Source organism: Panthera onca, chromosome C1, assembly GCF_046562875.1.
Source record: "Panthera onca isolate mPanOnc1 chromosome C1, mPanOnc1 haplotype 2, whole genome shotgun sequence".
Classification (NCBI taxonomy): Eukaryota; Metazoa; Chordata; class Mammalia; order Carnivora; family Felidae; genus Panthera; species Panthera onca.
The window spans coordinates 76,437,601-76,461,626 of NC_138346.1; the positions used below are offsets into that span (position 1 = coordinate 76,437,601).

At 35.6% G+C, this 24,026-nt stretch overlaps 1 pseudogene; it reads left to right on the top strand.

The window, feature by feature from the left end:
- The window catches only part of LOC132670984 (ATP synthase F(0) complex subunit C2, mitochondrial pseudogene), an 82,818-nt pseudogene that overhangs the window by 305 nt on the left and 58,487 nt on the right, over positions 1 to 24,026 (top strand).

Consider the following 24,026-nt stretch of genomic DNA (forward strand, 5'->3'; position numbering starts at 1 on the left):
TCAAAAAGAATGAAATCCTGACATTTGCAACAATGTGAATGAAACTAGAGTGTATCATGCTAAGTGAAATAAGTCGGAGAAGGATAAATATCGTATGATTTCAGTCATATGTGGGATTTAAGACACAAACAGATGAACATAGGGGATAAGAGGCTCTTAAATAAAGAGAACAAACTGAAGGTTGCTGGAGGAGTGTTGGGTGAGTGGATGGGCTAAATGGGTGATGGCATTAAGGAGGGCACTTGTTGGGATGAGCACTGGGTGTTATAAGTTAAGTGATGAGTGCACTCTTAAACCATTATTACACAATATGTTAGCTAACTTGAATTTAAATAAAAAATTACAAAATAGACTATGAAATGGATTAATAAGAAACTATAGTATATATAAATATTCATGTCTTCACGGTTATCTTATTCCAAACTCCTTCTAGAAAATAAAAATATAATAAATATTATGCCCTTTAAAAGAGCCTGGAAGTTTTTCCTTAATGGAGGCATGACAGCTTTTTTGTTTTTTCTGTTTCAGACTCTTTCAGAATAGTTGATGTGCTTATCTATATCTAGAACATAAGTTCTAAAGACTCAACAACTATAGAAGATTTGAGTAAACTGTGTATCATATTGTTGTTCCATTTTCTGTATACATGGGAAAGCAGCATGTTACATCTGATGTCTTGATTCACTTTTACTGAATCATGAAAATGTGCCAAACTCTGGATTATATCACTAGTGCAGTGAAAAGTAGAGCTCCCGTGACATGAAGTGCATCTGAGATTCTCTGTATCAAAATCATGACTGGACGTTTTTGAATTTTTTCTTAGCCTTTCTTAAAAAATGGTAAATATTATTCTATTCGAAAGGAACTATAAGGTGTTCTATCATTTTTTTAAAGAGAAGCCATCTGGGGCACCTGGGTGGCTCAATCAGTTAAGCTTCTGACTTCACCTCAAGTCATGATCTCAGGGTTCATGGGTTTGAGCCCCACATCAGTCTCTGTGCTAGCCACTCGGAGCCTGGAGCCTACTTCTGATTCTACCCCTCTCTCTCTACCCCTCCCTCCACCTGCACTCTCTCTCCCTCTTTCTCTCTCTCAAAAATAAACAAACATAAAAAAAAATAAAGAAAAAAAGAGAAGTCATGAATAGCCTGACATTTCATACTGTGTCAGTTTACATATGACATGTCTTAGCAAACAGTACAACTAGAAAATAGAAAGTAATAGTATGAATTTGTTGATGTAAATAATTATGAAAAAATCATGCAAAAAATGGAACTACTTAAAAATAGTGCTGTGTCAAAATTTAAAAAAAAGAAAAAGGTCTGGGTTTACAAAGCATGTTAAGCAATGATACTATTAGAACACAGAATAACAATATACAGACTTTCATAAGCTTATGGAATAATTTGTCATTATCACATTCATTAATTTTGAAATGGTAGGGGTTAAAACTGTAGTATTAAGAGGTAGCCTGGAGAGGACGAGGTAGAGAGTTACTCCAAACAAAGAGTCAATAGAACTTGACAAGCAAGATAGAGTGAGACCAAAAAATAAACAAAGATAAAACTAAGAACTGGGTTTTTTTTTCTTAATAGTTTGGATAACAGCAAATAACAAAAACTTTGACAGAAAAATTTGTATGTGAGAATGATTAATTCAATATTTGGCATATTACATCTGATCAAATAGTAAGATAAACATGAAGAAATAACCCATACGAAATTGTAGGTTTGGAACCAAATCTCAGTAGACACAAAAATCTCAGTTGTAAAACCTACTTATGGAAAGATTCCTACAGATTCTGATTTCTACATTAACATTGGACCTAGTTATTTGATGTTATGGAAACATGGAAAATCTAATATGGAAAGAAGAGAAATCTATTTTAACTTAATCTATTTCCATACTTACACAGCAATAAGCTGTCAGTTTATGCACTTGCAAATTTCCATTTTCTTTCAAGATAACATGGATTTTGTATGTACAATTTGTGTCTAATTTTATCACATACTGTTATTTTAAGGCAATGCAGCAGATCTATTTTTGTCAAGATAGCATCATAATTTTAGAACCTGTGTGAAAATTAACTTCCAGATCTACAAAATCACATTCAAGTTGTCATCATTAATTCCTCCTGGTACTTTTCAAGAAAAAAAAAAAAACACATTCACTTCCTCTTTAAAATATGCAATATAAATTCTGCTATGTTAATTGGTTCCACAAAACCAATGATTATCACTCAGTACTTAAATACTCTGCAGGTTGTTGGTTTTTTTTTCCCCCCTTTTTACACTTCCAGTCTCTCTAACCCTCTGAAGAACTCCTAATTGAAAATTTTTTTTTCTTTCCAATGGCCGCTCTATACTTTAATGACAGTGGCTGCATTTCATTGGATCTCATATTTGTGTATTAGCCTATAAAAAAAATAACCCACGTTATCAGAGACATCTATTGAATACTTGCAATGCATTAAATGTTGCATGAAGTAGGTAATATTTAAGGTAATATTTAAGCAGATGGAGCATGATGTATTAGTTTTCTATTACTTTGGCAACAAATCACCACATACTTGGAGCCTTGGGAAAAATGCAAAATTGTTTTCTTAAAATATTTGGGAACATTTTAAGAAATATTTGGGAAATTAGAAGTCCAAAAAACAAACAAACAAACAAACAAAAAAAGGTGTTGGCAGGGCTGTGTTCCTTCTGGAGACTTCATGGGAGAATCTGTTCCCTTGTTTTTTCCAGCTTCTAAAGACCAGCTACATTCCCCACCCCCTTCCTCCACCTTCAAAGTGCATTGTTCCAACCTCTGCTTCCAGTTGTCCCAGCTCCTTCTTCTTTTGATCTTCTTACTTCCTTTGCCAATGGCATTTTGATTACATTGGGCCCACCCAGATAATGTAGGATAATGTCCCCTTCTCAAAATTCTTTTCTTTTTAATTTTTTTAACATTTATTTATTTTTGACAGAGAGAAACGGAGTGTTAGCAGGGAAAGGGGCAGAGAGAGAGGGAGACAGAATCTGAAGCTGGCTCGGGGCTCTGAGCTGTCACCACAGAGCCCAGCGCAGGGCTCGAACCCACGAAGTGTGAAATTATGACCTGAGCTGAAGACGGATGCTTAACCGACTGAGCCACCCAGGTGTCCCTCAAAATTCTTAATTTTATTACATCTTCAAAGATGCTGTTGCCAGGTAAGCTTCTAGGGATTGGGAGGTGGGCATCTTTAGGAAACCATTATTCTGTTTAACCTTCATGAGCCAGAGAGATACATATCTTTCCAATGTTGCTTAGCATGTTAGGTAGCAGAGGTCAGAACAAATCCAGATTTTATGACTCTGAAATAGCTCTTATAGCCTCCACCGTTCTGAAGCCATCTAACTACTTTAACTCCCAAGAAGAGTACCAGAAAAACACATACTGTACATATTAATGACTGCAGAAATGAAATAGCCAAAGAATATCTTTTTAACTCCTTCAGAAGTAATATGGGCATATATTACTTTACTATAAGTGTTGAGAAACTTTTTATATTTCTTTTCACTGCTAGACAAAATAAAGGGTATAGAATTGCATTGTTTGACTTTGATTCTAAAAAACATCCTCTTCTTTGCCACATGTTCTCCCTACCTATATTTATTTAAAACCAGTGTGTTAGACCTCTGTGTATCCTGTATACATGTGACAGCATTAAAAACATATCCAAAGTGTATTAACTTTTCAGAGCAGTGGATACCCACTTTAAAATTATTGAATAAGAAGACTTAAAGAATTGATATGATACCAAAGCACACAGGATAGACAACTCTAGGACGCCAGGTCAAAGTAGAGTATATCTTGCTGTCATTGACTCCTTCATCTTATTATATACGTTCTCTTGAGGCAATGAAAATCATCATGTGCTCAGCAGAATTTCATCATGTGCTCAGATGTGGAAAACAAGAGAGAATATCAGTAAAATAAACAACCAAGTTGCTACTTGGGAATGAGGGTCTCCAAATATATTTTAAATTCTACACTTAGCTACATAAATCCTTCAAATAATATTTATTGGGTACTCACATTAGAAATTAATCTGCATATAGATAAAATATCTCATTTTATTCAGAAGTTCATAAAATTGAGATTCTTATTTCCCAGTCTCTCTTGGGATGTCTCTCTTCTTTTCCATCTATTCAAATATTACTATACCTGTAAGACAAAACTAAAACTACATTTTCACTTTGAAAGCAGCTTAGTTTCAAACACTCACTGTATTTTGTACTATCTGGTCACTTCTGGCACTTCTGTACGATATAATTTAATTATTTATAATGTATTTTCTGGGACTAGTGCCTATTATAAACAGTACACAATAATCTTTTAAAATCAGAACAAAATAAGCCTTTTGAAAACAGGATCACACGATAAACACCTTTATACCTCCTTAGCACTGCAGCTGTAAATATATTGTGTACACAATTGGTATTGAATACAGATTTCATCAGACAAGTTTGTACCAGATAAGGTCCTTTTCCCTTTTTTATAGAATTAGACGAGAATGGGCAAAACAAAATTTACTCAAATAATAAGCATACATGCAGCTAACTAATCTTTCAGTTTTCCAATAACATATTGGCCTAGATGTTTATTTATAAAAAATAGATGAGTGACGATAAGTTGATACATGATTAGAAACTCACTAAAGCAAGCACAATAGACAATGTGTGTAAAATAGGCTTAAGTGTCATCTAAAACTCAAATGTTATTTAATATTTGAGTAACTCTCTTATAAGAGAGTGAAAAAGAATCCAAGTCCTAACTTCAAAAATGGTACTGCCACGAGTATTCAAATAGACATATTAGGTAGCCAGGCAATTCAGCCCAACTAGAGATTTAAACAAGACAGCTAAGTACATGAGATATTGTACATAGTCTTTTGTTTCCAATTAGTATGCTAAAAATGTGAATTTTAAATTAATTGTAATTAATAAATCTGTGAGAGAACATTAAATAGTAAATTACATTTAAGGAGGCTAATATATAGATTATATTTAATAAATATAAATATTTATTTATGCTATTTTTTAAGCTTAAATATGCTCTCTTTTTATACTTGAATTTAAAAAGAGGGAAATCAGATGCAGAATTCTAAGGAAGAGTCATTTTATTTTCTCTTCCCCTTCTCCTCATCCTTGTCCTTGTCTTTTTTTTTGGGGGGGGGGTGGTTGTTGGTAATCTATGGAAAGCTCCAAATCATTATGCAAGCTATACAAAAGAGCTTTTCAATTGAGGAAGAGTCAGGTCTTTGTGTCTTTGCATTTATGCAAGATTTTCTCACAAAAGCTTAAAGCCCTGTGCAGACATTGTATTTTTTATAGTACATACTAAACAATTTCAAATGTGCTGTCAAACTCTAATTTTCTACTTTTCATGGGTGATATACTATCCTGGAATAGAAGAAGAGTCCTCCATTTCAAGTTGATGATTTAAACCAGCACATTTGAGTTTTCTTCTTTTAAAACTCTCATTGAAATGCCACAATGTCTGATATTGTTGTACAAAATACAATGTAGAAGGTCCTGGACAAAAAGAAATACAACAAACATGTGGGATGATCAGTTCAATGAAAAAGTTCACCTGAGCAGAAGTTGAATAGAATCTTCTAAAAGAGTAAAAAAGAAAAAATACTTCAAGTTAGTGTACCAGGTGCTGAAAGTGAAGGGTGGCCATGACAGAAGGTGTTTAGGCATATATCAACTTTAAGAAGCACGTATGGATGTTGAGTAAATGTCAGCACGAGAAGGGGTGCTGTAATGTAATACCACTGAAACTAAGGAGAGACACAGAGATTACTATGAAGGAGGTTTTTGCCAGGACAGGCTCTCAACAAGACCAAATATGCCAGTGTTAAAAAGACAGACACCAAATGGAGTCGCTTGTGCTAAGCCCCATATCAGTAAACCAAGACTTAATATGTAACCAAACTGCATTTTCAGTCTTTCCCAGGAATATAATGTAAAATCAGTCAATTTTCACCAGAAATTTCCTGGTGAACAGTAGAGGGGTATTCTGCCTGACAGACTCTCTTCTGTCCCCTAAAGAAGGATGAGCAATCAGCTCTTCCCTTGTCTCTGAATCCTTCTGCCTATAAAAGGCTCCCATTTTGTACAGTTCTTTGAAGTTTCTCTCTATTAGCTACATGGAATGCTGTTCACTTTATGAATTGTTGAATATTGCCAGTTAGATCTTGAAATTTACTCAGCTGAATTTTTGTTATTTAACTACATGTTGAGAAGAATGTTGCCCCAAGCTGATATCCAACTATCAAAAATAATCCCATGGTGGTAACTGTTTCTTCCATCCCACATTTCTTCTCTATGGAGCTCTCTCTTTCTATGTGTTTTGTGTGAAAAATACAGTTCTCAGTTAAGAACACAAGAATGCAAACAATATCATTTTCCTTTTTTGCCTAAGATTAATTTTCCAACTGTACTCATAAAAAACCTATTAGGACAGTCTTAATCATAATGGGGAGGAGCCAAGATGGAGGAACAGCATGGAAGTTTTCTGTGTGTCTCACATCCATGAAATACAGCCAGACCACTAAACCATCTTGCATACCCAGAAAACTGATTGGAGGATTAACACAACAATCTGCCCAAACTGAACCACATAATTCAGCAGGTATGCAGCGTGGAGAGGTGAACTTGGGGAGCAAGAAGCCACGGCAAGCAGGGAGCTGCTTTTGTAGGCAGAGAGAGGATGGAGATGGCGGGGGTGGGGGGGCGCAGAGAGAATATGGGAAAAGCATCCCTCCTCAAAAGCAGCTGGAGAGAAAGTGAAAAATTGGAAACAGCCGCAGGGACTAAACTAAAAAAGGAGAAAGGATAAAGGAGAAAGGAGAGGGTTTAAATTCCATTGAGAATGTAAACAAAGTGGAGCGCAGAGTCTGCAACTCCGCAGCTCAATACCTGGTGGTGCTCTGGTGGGAAGGGTGAATCCCCAGGAGCAGAGTGGGGTCCACGAGGATCTCAGGCCACATGGGGAAAAGCGGTTCCATTGCTGGAATTTGGTAGAGACTCTTGAAGCTACCTGGACCCAGCAGACCCCAGAAGGCAGCCACATTTGCTGGTGCTGGGGCAAGGTCCTTAAGGGTGAAGCCTGGTGCCGGATATGTGTTGTGATTTTCCATAATCCCCGAAACGCTGCTGCTACACCATCTCGCGAACTTTTTCTGGGGCAGGCTGGCACCGGGCCACAGTCTTGGGTCACCAGCAGCAGCAGGGTCCAGCAGGCATTCCTGGGTGCAGCCAATATTCGGTCACTGCTCATTCGCCCATTGCTCGGTAAGACCCTCCAGCAGAGGGGTGGAATGGATCAAAGCCACAGTCTTTCTGAAGTAAGAGGCTAGGGAAAACAGTCGCATCTGAGACAAAACTCAGGAGAGAGGTACTGCCTGGAGCCTGGTCACAGAGAGTAAAAAAGTGGGGAGTGGACAAAAGCTGAAGACAGAGGATGGGTGCGTGATTGCTGATCCAGGAGAACAGACTGGGCAGCTGGGTGACAACATTTTCAACGCTCCCATGCATGTACATTCGCACCTACAAGCACCACAACACTCCACCCCAGTAGGCTAGCAGCGCCATCTAGTGGAGAACAGAGCCGTTACACTGAGCCCTGCCCAAATGGGCCAAAGTCTCTCTTCCAAGAACACAAGTCTCACTGCCTGTTAGTTAATGGACTATAAATCGCTTCATAGTCTGACTTCTAGGGGAAAATGAAGTAATTTCATTATTTAATTGATTTTTTAAATTATTTATTTTTTTTCTATGTTTTTTGCTTTTATGTAATTTTGTTTCAAATTCTAATTTACTTCCATCATTTTATTTTATTCTGCTAGAGTGTATTCACTTTTTCAAATTTTCAAACATTCTTTTTTTTCATCCTTTTTCTCTTTTTCGTTCCCTTTTTCTTTTTTTTTTAATTTTTTTTTAATATTTATTTATTTTTGAGACAGGAAGAGACAGCATGAATCAGGGAGGGTCAGAGAGAGAGAGAGACAGAATCTGAAACAGGCTCCAGGCTCTGAGCTGTCAGCACAGAGCCTGATGCAGGGCTCGAACTCACGGACCACGAGATCATGACCTGAGCCGAAGTCGGATGCTTAACCGACTGCGCCACCCAAGCGCCCCACGTTCCCTTTTTCTTACACAGAAAAGAAAAACTTCATATTTATTTTTAATTTTTATTGAAAATATTTTCTTTAATTTTTTTCTACTATATTCTTTACTTTTGTGTATAGTTTTTCAAATTCGATTTTACCCCCATCATCTCATTTTAGTCTACTTTGGTGTATTCATTTTTTCAAATTCTCAAATGATTTCCTTTTTATTCTCCCCCCCCCGAACTGTTTTTCTCTAATCTGTCAAACTACTTTCAACACCAAGATGAAAACAAGCCGAGGATCTAGCATCATCTATTCGATTTGTGTGTGTGTGTGTGTGTGTTTAATTTTTAATTTTAATATTTCTTTAATTTTAATTTTTTTAACTTCAATTTTTTTACCTCATTAATTCCTTTTCTGTCTTCAAAATGACAAAATGAAGGAATTCACCCCAAAAGAAAGAGCACTAAGAACAACAGCCAGGGATTTAACCAACACAGATACAAGCAAGATGTCTGAACCAGAATTTAGAATCATGATAATAAGAATACTAGCTGGAGTCAAAAATAGATTAGAATACCTTTCTGCAGATATAAAAGATGTAAAAAATAGCCAGAATGAAAATGAAAATGCTATAACTGAGCTGCAATCATGGATGGATGCCACAGTGGCAAGGATGGATAAGGCAGAACAGAGAATCAGCAATATAGAGGACAAACTTATGGAGAATAATGAAGCAGGAAAAAAAGAGGGAGATTAAGGCAAAAGAACACAATTTAAGAATTACAGACATCAGTGACTCATTAGAAAAGAGCAACATCAGAATCATAGGGGTCCCAGAAGAGAAAAAGAGAGAAATAGGGGAAGAAGGTTTATGTGAGCAAGTAATAGTGGAAAACTTTCTTAGTCTGGCAAAAGACACAAACATCAAAATCCAGGAAGCACAGAGGACCCCCATTAGATTCAACAAAAACCGACCACCAACAAGGCATATCATAGTCAAATTCACAAAATACTCAGGCAAGGAGAGAATCATGAAAGCAGCAAGGGATAAAAAGTCCCTAACCTACAAGGGAAGACAGATCAGGTTTGCAGCACTCCTATCCACAGAAACTTGGCAGGCCAGAAAGGAGTGGCAGAATATGTTCAATGTGCTGAATCAGAAAAATATGTATGCAAGAATTCTTTATCCAGCAAAGCTGTCATTCACAATAGAAGGAGAGATAAAAAGTTTCCCACACAAATAAAAATTAAACGAGTTTGTGACCACTAAACCAGCCCTGCAAGAAATTTTAAGGGGGACTCTCTGGGGGGAGAAAGAAAAAATAAATATATATATAAATACCAAAAGCAACAAAGATTAGAAAGGACCCGAGAACACTACCAGAAACCCCAACTCTACAAGCATCATAATGGCAATAAATTCATATCTTTCAGTACTCACTCTAAACATCAATGGACTCAATGCTCCAATCAAAAGACATAGGGTTACAGAATGGATAAGAAAACAAGATCCATCTATATGCTGTTTACAAAAGACCCACTTTAGACCTAAAGTCACCTTCAGGTTGACAACAAGGGGATGCAGAACCATCTATCATGCTAATGGTCAACAAAAGAAAGCTGGAGTAGCCATACTTATATCTGACAATCTAGACTTTAAAATAAAGACTGTATCAAGAGACACAGAGGGCATTATATCATAATCAAGGAGTCTATCCACCAAGAAGACCCAACAATTGTAAACATTTATGCATCAAATGTGAGAGTACCCAAATATATAAATCAATTAATCATAAACATAAAGAAACTCATCGACAGTAATACCATAATAGTAGGAGACTTCAACACCCCACTCACAACAATGGACAGATCATCTAATCAAAAAAACAACAAGGAAACAATGGCTTTGAATGACACACTGGACCAGATGGACTTAACAGATAATTTCAGAACATTTACAGCATCGCATCCTAAAGCAGAAGAACATATATTCTTCTCCATTGCACATGGAACGTTCTCCAAAATAGACCATATACTCGGACACATATCAGCCCTAAGTAAGTACAAAAAGATTGATCATACCGTGCATATTTTCAGACCACAATGCTCACAAACCAAAATCAACCACAAGAAAAAATTTGGAGGGGCGCCTGGGTGGCGCAGTCGGTTAAGCGTCCAACTTCAGCCAGGTCACGATCTCGCGGTCCGTGAGTTCGAGCCCCGCGTCAGGCTCTGGACTGATGGCTCAGAGCCTGGAGCCTGTTTCCGATTCTGTGTCTCCCTCTCTCTCTGCCCCTCCCCCGTTCATGCTCTGTCTCTCTCTGTCCCAAAAATAAATAAAAAACGTTGAAAAAAAAATTTAAAAAAAAAAAAGAAAAAGAAAAAATTTGGAAAGGTAACAAATACTTGGAGACTGAAACATCCTCCTAAAGGATGAATGGGCTAACCAAGAAGTTAAAGAGGAAATAAAAAAGTATGTAGAAATCAATGAAAATTATAACACCACAACCAAAAACCTCTGGGACACAGCAAAGGCGGTCATAAAAGGAAAGTATATAGCGATCCAGGCCTTCCTTAAAAAGGAAGAAAGATCTCAGATACACAACCTAACTTTATGCCTTAAAGAGCTGAAGAAACAACAGCATATAAAACCCTAGACCAGCAGAAGACAGGAAATAATGAAGATTAGAGCAAAAATTAATGCTATCAAAACCAAAACAACAGTAGAACAGATCAATGAAACCAGAAGCTGGTTCTTTGAAAGAATTACCAAAATTGATAAAACACTAGCTGGTTTGATCAAAAAGAAAAAGGAAAGGACCCAAATAAATAAAATCAAGAATGAAAGAGGAGAGATCCCAACGAACACAGCAGAAATAAAAACAATAATAAGAGAATATTATAAGCAATTATAAGCCAATAAAATGGGCAACCTGGAAGAAATGGACAAATTCCTAGAAACATATACACTACCAAAACGGAAACAGGAAGAAATAGAAAATTTGAACAGACCCATAACCAGTAAGGATATCGAATTAGTAATCAAAAATCTGCCAAAATCAAGAGTCTGGGGCCAGATGGCTTTCCAGGGGAATGCTACCAAACATTTAAGGAAGAGGTAACACCTATTCTCTTGAAGCTGTTCCAAAAAATAGAAAGAGAAGGAAAACTTCCAAACTCTTTCTATGAAGCCAGCCTTACCTTGATTCCAAAACCAGACAGAGACCCCACTCAAAAGGAGAACTATAAAGCAATTTCCCTGATGCACATGGATGCAAAAATCCTCAATAAGATATTAGCCAACCAGAACCACAAAACATTAAAAAAATATTCACCACGACCAAGTGGGATTTATACCTGGGATGCGGGGCTGGTTCAATACCCACAAAACAATTCACGTGATTCATCACATCAATAAAAGGAAGGACAAGAACCATAAGATCCTCTCAATAGACACAGAGAAAGCATTTGACAAAATACAGCATCCTTTCTTGATAAAAACCCTCAAGAAAGTAGGGATACAAGGAGCATACTTCGAGATCATAAAAGCCATATATGAATGACCCAATGCTAATATCATCCTCAATGGCGAAAAACTGAGAGCTTTCCCCCTAAAGTCAGGAACAGGACAGGGATGTCCACTCTCACCACTGTTATACAACATAGTATTGGAAGTCTTAGCCTCTGCAATCAGACAACACAAAGAAATAAAAGGCATCCAAATTGTTCAGGAGGAGGTCAAAGTTTCACTCTTCCCAGATGGCATAATACTCTATACGGAAAACCCAAAAGAGTCCACCAAAAAACTGCTAGAATTGATTCATGAATTCAGCAAAGTTGCAGGATATAAAATCAATGCACAGAAATCAGTTGCATTCCTATACACCAATAATGAAGCAACAGAAAGAGAAACCAAGGAATCGATCCCATTTACACTTGCACCAAAACCCATAAAATACCTAGGAATAAATCTACCCAAAGAGGTGAAAAATCTATACACTGAAAACTGTAGAAAGCTTATGAAAGAAATTGAAGAAGACCCCAAAAAATGGAAAAAGATTCCATGCTCCTGGATAGGAAGAACAAATGTTGTCAAAATGTCGATACTACCAAAAGCAATCTACACATTCAATGCAATACCTGTCAAAGAAACACCAGCATTCTTCACAGAGCTAGAACAAATAATCCTAAAATTTGTATGGAACCAGAAAAGACCCCGAATAGCCAAAGCGATCTTGGAAAAGAAAACCAAAGCAGGAGGCATCACAATCCCAGACTTCAAGCTCTACTACAAAGCTGTCATCATCAAGACAGTATGGTACTGGCACAAGAACAGACACTCAGATCAATAGAACAGAATAGAGAACCCAGAAATGGACCCACAAACATATGGCCAACTAATCTTTGACAAAGCAGGAAAGAATAGCCAATGGAATAAAGACAGTCTCTTCAGCAAGTGGTGTTGAGAAAACTGGACAGCGACATGCAGAACAATGAACCTGGACCACTTTCTTACATTGTACACAAAAATAAACTCAAAATGGATGAAAGACCTCAATGTAAGACAGGAAGCCATCAAAATCCTTGAGGAGAAAGCAGGCAAAAACCTCTTTGATCTTGGTGGCAACAGCTTCTCACTCAACACGTCTCTGGAGGCAAGGGAAACAAAAGCAAAAATGAACTACTGGGATCTCATCAAAATTAAAAGCTTCTGCACAGTGAAGGAAACAATCAGCAAAACTAAAAGGCAACCGACAGAATGGGAGAAGATATTTGCAAATGGCATATCAGATAAAGGGTTAGTATCCAAAATCTATAAAGAACCTATCAAACTCAACCCCCAAAAAACAAATAATCCAGTGAAGAAACGGGCAAGAGACATGAAGAGACACTTCTCCAAAGAAGACATCCAGATGGCCAACCGACACATGAAAAAATGCTCAACATCACTCATCATCAGGGAAATACAAATCAAAACCACAATGAGATACCCCTTACACCTGTCAGAATGGCTAACATGAACAACTCAGGCAAAAATAGATGTTGGCGAGGATGTGGAGAAAGAGGATATCTTTTGCATTCTTGGTGGGAATGCAAGCTGGTGCAGCCACTCTGGAAATCAATATGGAGGTTCCTCAAAAAACTCAAAATAGAACTACCCTACAACCCAGCAATTGCACTACTAGGCATTTATCCACGGGATACAGGTGTGCTGTTTCAAAGGGACACATGCACCCCCATGTTTATAGCAGCTTTATCAACAATAGCCAAAGTATGGAAAGAGCCCAAATGTACATCGATAGATGAATAAAGATGAGGTAGTATATATATATACATATATATATATATATATATATATATATATATATATATATACATATACACACACACACACACACACACACACACACACACACACAATGGAGTATTACTCTGCAATCACAAAGAATGAAATCTTGACATTTGCAACTACATGGATGGAACTGGAGAGTATTATGCTAAGTGAGTTTAGTCAGTCAGAGAAAGACAAAAAATATGACTTCACTCATATGAGGACCTTAAGAGACAAAACAGATGAACATAAAGGAAGGGAAACAAAAATAATATAAAAACAGGGAGGGGGATGAAACCTAAGAGACTCATAAATATGGAGAATAATTGAGGGTTACTGGAGGTGTTCTGGGAGGAGGAATGGGCTAAATGGGTAAGGGACACTAAGGAATCTACTCCTGAAATCATTCTCGCACTATATGCTAACTAATTTGGAGGTAAATTTAAAAAAATAAAAAATAAAATTAAAAAAAACATAATGAGGAGCGAACACATACCTTTTTGTAAGAATAAGCAAAGTGAAAAAATATCAAGTATATATAAATATTCTAAAGAAAGAGATTTACATAAATATGAAAAAGTAAATGTTCTCCTCTTAGAGAAAAGCTCTGATACGCATGAGAAAGGTTTTCAAAATCTCTTTTTATAATCTTAACAAGGTTTAAGATGTCAATGAATTTATGAAAAATTCTGAGATAAATACTAATTTTTTAATTGTCATTACCAAACTAAAAAAAAAATCACTTAGCAGGAAGTAATAAATAGCAGAAAGAGTGAAACTGAATCAGTGAGGTAAAAACCCAGTTTGAAGAATCCTCTAAAACACTAAAAGAAAAAAGCCAGTAAGATTGTGTCAGGAGCAAAAGAGCAAGGAATGTGTAGGTAATTCACTGTTGATCTAATGTATTCTAATGCAAATGCAGGAAAAAAAAAAAAAAAAAAGGACCTAGAGAAGAATTCAACAATCATATGAAAAGTAAAGAAAGATCTAGGTTCTTGGGCCAACAGGGTCTTGTAGGTATTAAGAAAAGCTTTTGCTAGTTTGAGTCAAAATTGTCTTCCTACTTTAAAGGAAACCAAAACAATTTGAAGTCCAGGATAATACTGAAATACTGATTTATATTCTGCTTTCATGCATTTTTTCCTTCTCTTTTATCACAGTGATTTCCTTCATTGCCTCAGGCTGGACTGTATAATCATGCCTAAAGCAGAAATTGTCTGGGAAAAAAACAAAAGAAGATAAAGCACAAAAACAAGAAAAACTTAAGTAAATCTTGCTTTGGTTTTTTAAAACATAGTTGAGAAAAACATAATTGAAAGTGTTCAGGGATTCTATAGGAGAAAATAAAAGGTAAGTGCTTATGAGGGGTAGATAAGAAAATGGAAGCATTAGAGAGAGTAGTGACAGATATCTCAACATATATGTGGCTACTAATTAATATATCTGATAAGGGGTTAATATCTAAAATACATAATAAAGAACTCCTACAACTCAACAGCAAAAAATCAAATAACTTGATTAAAAATGGGCAAAGAACTTAAAAAGATACACAGATGGACAACAGGTATGTCAAAGGATGCTCAACATTATTAATCATCAGGAAAATGCGAATCAAAATCACAGTGTATAAAGCCTCACACCTGTTAGAATGGATGTTATCAAAAAACAAACAAATAAAGAAAACAAAAGATAACACATTTTGGCAAGGATATAGAGAAATTGAAACTGTCATATAGATTGGTGGGAATGTAAAATAGAGCAGCCACTGTGGAAAACAGGATGGCAGTTCCTACAAAAATTAAAAATAAAACTACCATAGAATCCAACAATTCCACTTCTGGGTATTTATCTGAAAAAATTGATATCAGAATCGCGAAGATATATTTGCACCCCCATGTTCATTGCAATATTATTCATCATAGCCAAAATATGGAAGCAATCTAAATGTCCACTGACTGACAAATGGATAAAAGGTGGTATTTACATTCAATGGATTATTATTCAGTCATAAAAAGGAGGAACGTCTGCCATGTGCAAAAACATGGATAAAACCGTAAGACATTATGATAAGTGAAACAAGCCTGTCACAAAATGACAAACACTGAATAATTCAGTATATGAGGTATCTAACAATTGTCAAACTCATAGAAACGAAGAGTAGAATGATGGTTGTCAGTGCCTGGGGGTAAAGACAAATGGAGAGCTGTTCAGAAGGTATGAAGTTTCAGTTATGCAAGATGAAGAAACTCTAGAGATCGATGTCACAACAAGACTATAGTTAACAATTCAGTATTGTACACTTAAAAAATTAAGAGGGTAGATCTCATGGTACATATTCCTACTACACAATAATAAAAACAACAAAAAACAAACAAAAAGTCCAAAGAGGAAGGAGAATATTTTTGGAGGTGATAGATATGTTGTAGTGATGATTTCAAGGGTGTTTTTGTATCTTCAAACTCATCAAAGTATATGCAGTCAAGCATCCAAGGTTTTTTTGTGTGTTTATGAATTATACATTAACAAAACTGTTTAAATTAAGTTAAATTAATATAAGTGACAAATTAGAAATCTGCATTAACATGAACATCAGGGATGGAATTCAAATGAGAAGCCCATTTATTAACTCTCTAATTTAGACACACGGAGATATTTAGGTACACAATTGAAATTTTAAAACGAAAACCAAACTAACCTATTTTCTTCTAAACCAAAACCTCACTATAAATTATTATAAACTGTAATACACTTAATCAATGTCAATACTTTCTTCCTGATTTCGGTCTTGTCAGTTAATAATAAGCGAGGGTTTTTTTTTTTTTCCTTATTATTTTGACTCAGACACAAATGCATCCCTTTGATGCATTTCTTTTCACGTTTCTTTCTAGACCCTTAAAGTTTAACTTTACAACTGTTCCCTGTTCTTTAAAGTCTCTGTCGTTAAGTGGTGAGTGAAACATTTCTCAATACCCTGTCGTTCTAATTCTTATACCCTTTTCTAACACTAACACATGTCTAAATTGCCCGACTAGCTCAAGGCCCTTAACAACCATCTGCCTGACCAAGAGCTCTTCCACTGGCATTTTATAAAAAGTTCTCTACTCCAAATCTAGACCTTGTAACATTGCCTCAGGGGATTTTTCTAGCCCTCACTTTCCTAAGAACTTATTTTCAGTTGCTAGTTTCTAAACTTGTTTTTACTCCTTTGGGCTTAATTATTTTTGGTATGCTCCTTTATTTTCTAGCCAACTTCTGCCTCTCCAGCGCAGCATACAGCCCAGATCCACCCTCCTCCACACCCCTACTCAGCGTCACTCAGATAGGATACCAGATACATTGCACATGTAGCAGAAAGAACTGATCCAGGCATCTAGCTAAAAATGTAGACATAAATCTTTCCAGACAGAGGAATATCTTTTAATGTAAATCATTTCTGGAGGAAGACTTGATGACAAGTTAGTCTTTCAGTGTTTAATGATTCTGTAAATAAACTCTACTATATCGAGATTCAGATTACATTGTGTCTTTATTTTTTCTTCCACAGACACAGACATGAAGCAGCAATAAAATTCTATATCACAATGATCCTTTAGAAGTTTAGAGTACATGTATTTTAACATTGTCAAATAATGTCATCAAAGTTTAATCTCAATAAGTCAAAGTATATTGAGCTTTTAGTATCAACTAGGTAGTATGCCTATTTTTTTTTCCAAAAATTATGTATAACCTTTACCACAATCCAAGAAAGCACGTGTTGTTATCTTTACTTTACATATGATACCAAGAATGGTTGAGGAAACTTTCTCAAATGGCGATTTATGTCTTTAGACACATTTGTCAGATGGATTTTAAACTTGGTCCCTATGACTCTAAAGGCAATATTTTAACTACTTACTATGTTTACCATTCTCACCTGTAGAAAGAATCTGACCTTGGATTTATTTTTTTTTAATGGTGAATTGGCAAATATTTATTATATTAACTGACAAGAAACTTCTGTATTCTAAGTTTATTTTTATTCTTTATTTTGAAAGACAGAGAAAGCTCAAGTGGAGGAGGGCAAAGAGAAGAGAGAGATCCCAAGGAGGCACTGTCAGCACACAGCCTGATGTGGGGCTCGAACTCACTCATGAACTATGAGACCATGACCTAAGCTGAAATCGGATACTGAACCGGCTGAGCCACCCAGGTGGTCCAAGAAGCTTTTATCCCTGTAATGTTTATTTATTTTTGAGAGAGAGAGTGTGTGAGTGGCGGACGGACAGAGAATGGGGTATAGAGGATCCAAAGCAGGCTCTGCACTGACAGCAGTGAGCCTGATATGGGGCTTGAACTCACAAATGGTGACATCATGACCTGAGCCAAAGTTCGACACTCAACCAACTGAGCCACCAGGTGCCACCCCCACCCAAGAAGCTTTTTAATTTCTTAGGGTTACTTTACATTTTGCGAAGTTCATGATATTTATGAAGTATTGCATTGCTTTAATTCTGAGAATATATTGATCTTCTAATATATTGTGATGTTAACATGTTTTTAAAGAAAGGAAAGTCTATAGCATTAAATATATTCTTCAATGTTTAGATACAACTCTATTTCAAAAATATTAAAACAGCAGCAGCATAATGCTGAACACGATAAAATAAATGTAATAATGATTAAGCTTATAACACATTTCTAAAGTCTAGACCCAAAGACTCTCCCCTTTATCAAACTTAAGTCAGGCTCCTCTGAACCCTTTTCTCAACTAGCCCTTGGCATTGATCTCTATGCTTGCTGAGCCTGCATAGCTCAGGTGTAGCAAGAATCCTGCCAAGTCAGTTTGGAGAGAATCCCCCACTAGTGATGTCTCATCACCCTTATTGTTGATCAAACCCTTCATCTCTAACTTTTGATATCTTATCACCTGGAATTCCTTGAGCAAGGATTCTCCTACTCTTAACAGTCATTTTCCATCCATTCACCCTTTCATCCTGCTCTTTGGCTATCAACCCTTACTTTTCCTTGTTGCATTTAGAATTGAGGCTAGTTCTACACTGAGGTCTTTTTTTTTTTTTTTTTTTTTTTCTCCTATTGCAATAGTTCCTAAATAAAATCTCCCTTGTAGCTCTAACTACTATAGGCTCTGGTCCTCTTTAACAAGATTTGTTCAATTTAAGTGCTAAATATCCTATGGTATCAAGTGCAATATTTTTGGCACTTAAATTTAAGCCAATAACAAATTCCATCCAAAGCTGTTGGATAAAAGGATGAATGACATTCTTCTGTCCACAGCAAAGAAATTTGTACTGGATTAATTTCTCCAAACAGGGGCAAAATATAAAACAGGGGCAAAATATAAAAGACAATGATTTTCAGGCAGTGAAGAACAGGGCGACGTTATGATCTCTGATAGAGAAGTTTGAGAGATAATCACTTAACCCATGAGCTCTCCACATGAGGGCAATTTCCTGAAAATACCACAGAGGAGAACAAAATTTTCCTGCTAAACTGAAGTTACTAAAATTAGGATTAAGGAAACATCAAGAGTCTGGGAACTTTAGATAGAGCAGGGAGCTACACAGAGTTGAGGCCCCAGTGTCTGTTTGGAGTTGCTCATGAATCCATAGTTGGGGTCCGAGCTGTACCTGCACAGGAGGGCACCACTCTAGGATTACCTGCTGCAATGGATTGAGAGTGAATTAGAGATACCAGATATAGAACAGTGTGGAGGGAAAAGAATTCCTGGGGAGTATTGTAATTCTGGCCAAGCCAAAGCAGAGATATCTTATTAGCATTTAATAATAATTATGGCTTCTAAGTGGAACCCCATAAAAGTCAATGTCTTAGGAATAATCACCATGCTGTAAACTATTAGATTCTTGGCATCTGCCCTAACAAAATGCAAAACCAAGCTTTGATAAGATTTCTAGATGGGAGTGAATGTGAAGGTTGAGGGCTTTCAACCTTTGATTTTTCACGGATCGGAACTAACAAAGCACAAAACCAATCCTTAACAAGCTTTCATGGTGGTGATGATCCAGTAATTAAACTTCTTCACAAAATACAAATTAAAACTTCTCAGTGGAAGATAACAGAATCCAAACAATCTATGACATATTACTCACAAGGTCTAGTACCCTATCAAAAACTATTAGAAACACACACACATGCAAATACCCCCCCCCCACACACACAGAAAAAGTAATTGTGATCCATGAAAACTTTTTAAAAATCAGTCAATAAAAAAATGTGAAAACAAGATGATCAGATGTTAGATGTAAAAGACAAAAACTTTATGGCAGCAATTATAAATAGGTACAAAAATTAAAGGAAATATGTTCATTGAATTAAAGAAAAATATCACCTAGTGAGTTGACACAGAGTGCATCTGAGCAAAGGAGTGAAAATATAAATGTACAATAAAAATTCTAGTACTAGAAAATAAAATAACTGAAATAAAAATTTCACTAGCAAAACAGAAAATAAAGTTGGAAATGACAGAAGAAAAGATCATACAAATAAGTTTAGATTATCTAATCTGAAAAACACAGAGGAAAAGAAACATTGAAGATAAGCAAAGTCTTAACAAAGGAAAGAGAGTATGATCAGGGAAGAAAAAACACATTTGAAGAAACAATGGCCCAAAAGTCACACAGATAATGAAAAACACCTACTTACTGATCCAATAAGCTCAGTAAACCACACATACAAAAATATAAATGTAAAGCAAATCACATCTGGCAGTATGAGAGTCAAATTGCTGAAATAAAAGATACACAGAAAATCTTGAAAGCCACCAAATAAAAAAGACATATTGCATAGATGTATTTATTGTTAAAAATAATAAAGACTAGAAGGCAGTAAACAACATATTTAAAGTTAAAAAATCGATCATCTAAGTAAGATCTAAAGAGTCAGCCGAAAAAAATCCTCTTCGAAATAAAGGTAAAATAAATACATTTTCAGAATAACAATAGGTGAAAGAATTTGATGCCATAATACTTGCAGTACAAGAAACAGCAAGGAACAGTCTTGCTAGAGGGAAATGATGCCAGAAGGAAAGCTACATCTACAAGAAGGAAGAAAGAGCACAGGGGAAGGTAAACAAGCAGATAAATATAAAAGGTTATGCTTTCTTTCTTATCTTACTTTACTTAAAGAAAAACTGGCTGATTAAAGTAAGTGATAACACTGTGAGATGTGAGTTTATAACATATACAGGAATAAGAGATATGACATCAGATAATGGAATTATAAATCTTGTCACTCTAATGGCCTGGTAATGGAATCTGTGGCTAAATTGAGTTATATTGTTGTAAGGTTAATACATTTGTAAAACAGGAAATGAAAAGTGGGCAGAGAGAAATGCAAAGTGTGAATCCATAAGAAGCAAGGGTGAGATAGACCATATAACATATCAGGTGTGAAGCAGGAAGTGGAAAGAGTTCAGAGGAACAATATTGTTTGTTAATGTATTTTGGTCAGATAAGAATACATGGTTAGCCTTAGAGTAACCACTAAAATAAACACTAGTGAAACAAGTGATACCTAATAAGCCAATGAGTGACATAAAAGGAAGTGATAAAAATTTCAATTAACCCAAAGGAGACAGAAAAGAAGGAAAAAGGATGACAAACCAGAAGAGGTAAATGGAAAACAAATAGCAGGATGGTAAATTCAAACCCATTCAAAGGCAGAGATTAACAGACTATAAAAAAGCAAGAAACTATATGTTATTTATATGATATACATTTAACATGTTATAAAAAGAGATGTATCATGCAAACTGTAAGCAAGAAAAGAGCATGACTATATTAACATCAGAAAAAAGGGACATAAAGACAGAGTCCTACAAAAGAATGAAGGACTCTAGATATCAATAAAAAAAAAACACAACAATTTTCCAGGAAGAACTGACAACTCAAGATATGTATGCACCTATAACATGAGACAAAGAAAAGTAGAACTAAGGGAAGAAACAGACAAATCCATAATTATTGTTTAGGATTTTAACACTCTTCTTTTAATAACTGATAGAACAAGTAGGTGAATAAAAAGAGCTAAAGTATTCAGGATTTAGACAACACAACCTAGGAACTTGACCTAATTGACATGTAAGGTGGAACATTGCAACCAGCAACGCTAAAATGTGACTTTCCAGGATGCATTGAACATTGGCCAAGAGAAGTAATATACCTGGACATAAAATAAGTTTCAATAAGTTTTAAAAAGATTGAAACCTGACAAGGAATTTTCTCTGATAATGAAGAAATTACATTAGAAACCAATATCGACAAAACATCTAAATATTCAGAAATTTTAAAAATGCGCTTCTACATAATTCATGACTCAAATAAGAATTCCACAATATGTATAATAAAATATTTCAAACCAAATAATAACGTAAACAAAAATATTTAACTTTGCATAATAAACTAAAGCACTTTCAGGAAGTCTACATAGCATTAAATAACTATAAAAAAAAAGAAAGCTTAAAAACGGTGACCTAAGTCTCTTCCTTAAAAACTTAGAAAAGTAAGTCTATTTTTCTATGCAGAAAAATAGAAATAATAAAAATCACAGCAGAAATCGATGAGTGTGAAAAAAAGCTCATAGAGAGTATTAACAATGCTTGTATGTTGGTTCTTGGAAAGCCTAACACAATTGCAAAGTCTCACATAAATAATGAAGAAAATAAGAGACGATATCTCACAGCATGGTAGTTATAGAGTTACTGCACTTCTTGCACAGTGGCTGTCTTCCAAGTGTCAAGTAAAAGAAACTGACCCAGTAAATGCTACATGCAGAATCAGCCACCATATTTTATTAAACAAAGCAGTCCCAAAGTCTGATCAAATTCAAGAGATAATACACAGACTCCAATTAGCAAGGTCCCACTGCAAAAAGCATGCTGGATGGGAAATATTTTGCAACCATTTTTTAAAAATGCCGAACACTGTGCACAATCACATGCGATAAAAAGCATCTGGCAAGAATCAATACCCATTGATGATAAAAATTCTCTGCTAAATAGGACTAGATGAACAAAGACCTATGTAGATATTTAGACATCATTTGATATGATTATTGCACAACAAAGAACTTTTAGAAGTGTCTTCTAAATGAACAATTATTTTAGATGCTAATGGTGACCTACAAAGATTAAAGAACTTTTTGACTGCCCATTTGTAAAATCAGTAATTATTTTTATAATTATTTGATTATGATTAACTAAAAGCAATTCAAAGTATATGAACATAAAATATTTCACCAATAGAAATTTTACTTTATGAAAAGCAAAGATCTATTTAAAAATTATACTGTAGCTTCCCTTACATACAAGCCTGTAAGTCAGATTATTATACTTTGTTTGTTGTTTCATAAATACAGTACTCAAATAAAATTTTTATACATACTAATTGGATTCATCACCAATTAATATGTCTGCATATTCAGGTAACACATTTTATTTTACATTCTGATGAAATCAGTCTTTCTTAAAAAGAGTTCTTTTGTAATTTGATTACTTTTTTTCCCACCTCAGTGATTCAAATATGATCAATCTTTAAATGCATAGTCCTCAGGGCGCCTGCGTGGCTCAGTCGGTTGAGCATCCGACTTCAGCTCAGGTCATGATCTCACGGTCAGTGAGTTGGAGCGCCGCGTTGGGCTCTGGGCTGATGGCTCAGAGCCTGGAGCCTGCTTCCGATTCTGTGTTTCCCTCTCTCTCTGCCCCTCCCCCGTTCATGCTCTGTCTCTCTCTGTCTCAAAAATAAAAATAAATGTTAAAAAAAAATTAAAAATAAAAAAATAAATGCATAGTCCTCTTTAGAGATTAATACTAATATTCCAATTTATAAGATTCTTATCACTGAATATATCAATAATTACATAATTATTGTTATATCACAATGTTTTTGTTGACATTATTATCAGTTGTTGAGTAGGAAAGTTCTATCAAGATTTTTTGTAGTCTTAATGGTCAAGTCTCAATAATCTGAGGTGATGAGAAGGACCCTTCAGTCCATGATGAATGCAAAGGTCTCATTTCAATCCATTTCATACTCTCGTGATTTTAAGAGGATCATATAATAGAAGCATTTGTTGATTTAAATTTCCCACATGGTCTATTCCTTACAAGACTTCTGGTGTTAATAAGCAGTAAAACCACTATAAAGTGGGCAATGGAAAGATGAGAGATGAATAAAGAAAATGGATAATCCCCAGATTAGATAATTGAGAGATGACAGATATTCCCAAAGTCATAACAATTATATCTTTCTTTTCATAAAAAGACACCCTGCTTGCTTCCCAAAGCAATTTAAGATACATTTTATTTGATTAGAAATACAGACAGGATTTTATAAAATCTTATGTTTAAATTCAAAGGGGTTTTTCAGATGATTGGCACTTGGAACCTCAGCACAGAGATGAGAAATTTGGGACTAGATGTGGTTATGTGACCCTACTGCAATCCAGGTACCTCTCAGTCACTCATGCGTTGTTTCTCCTGTGGTTTTTGGAACTTGCGTGACTACTCTTCTTTCACACGTCTCTGTCATG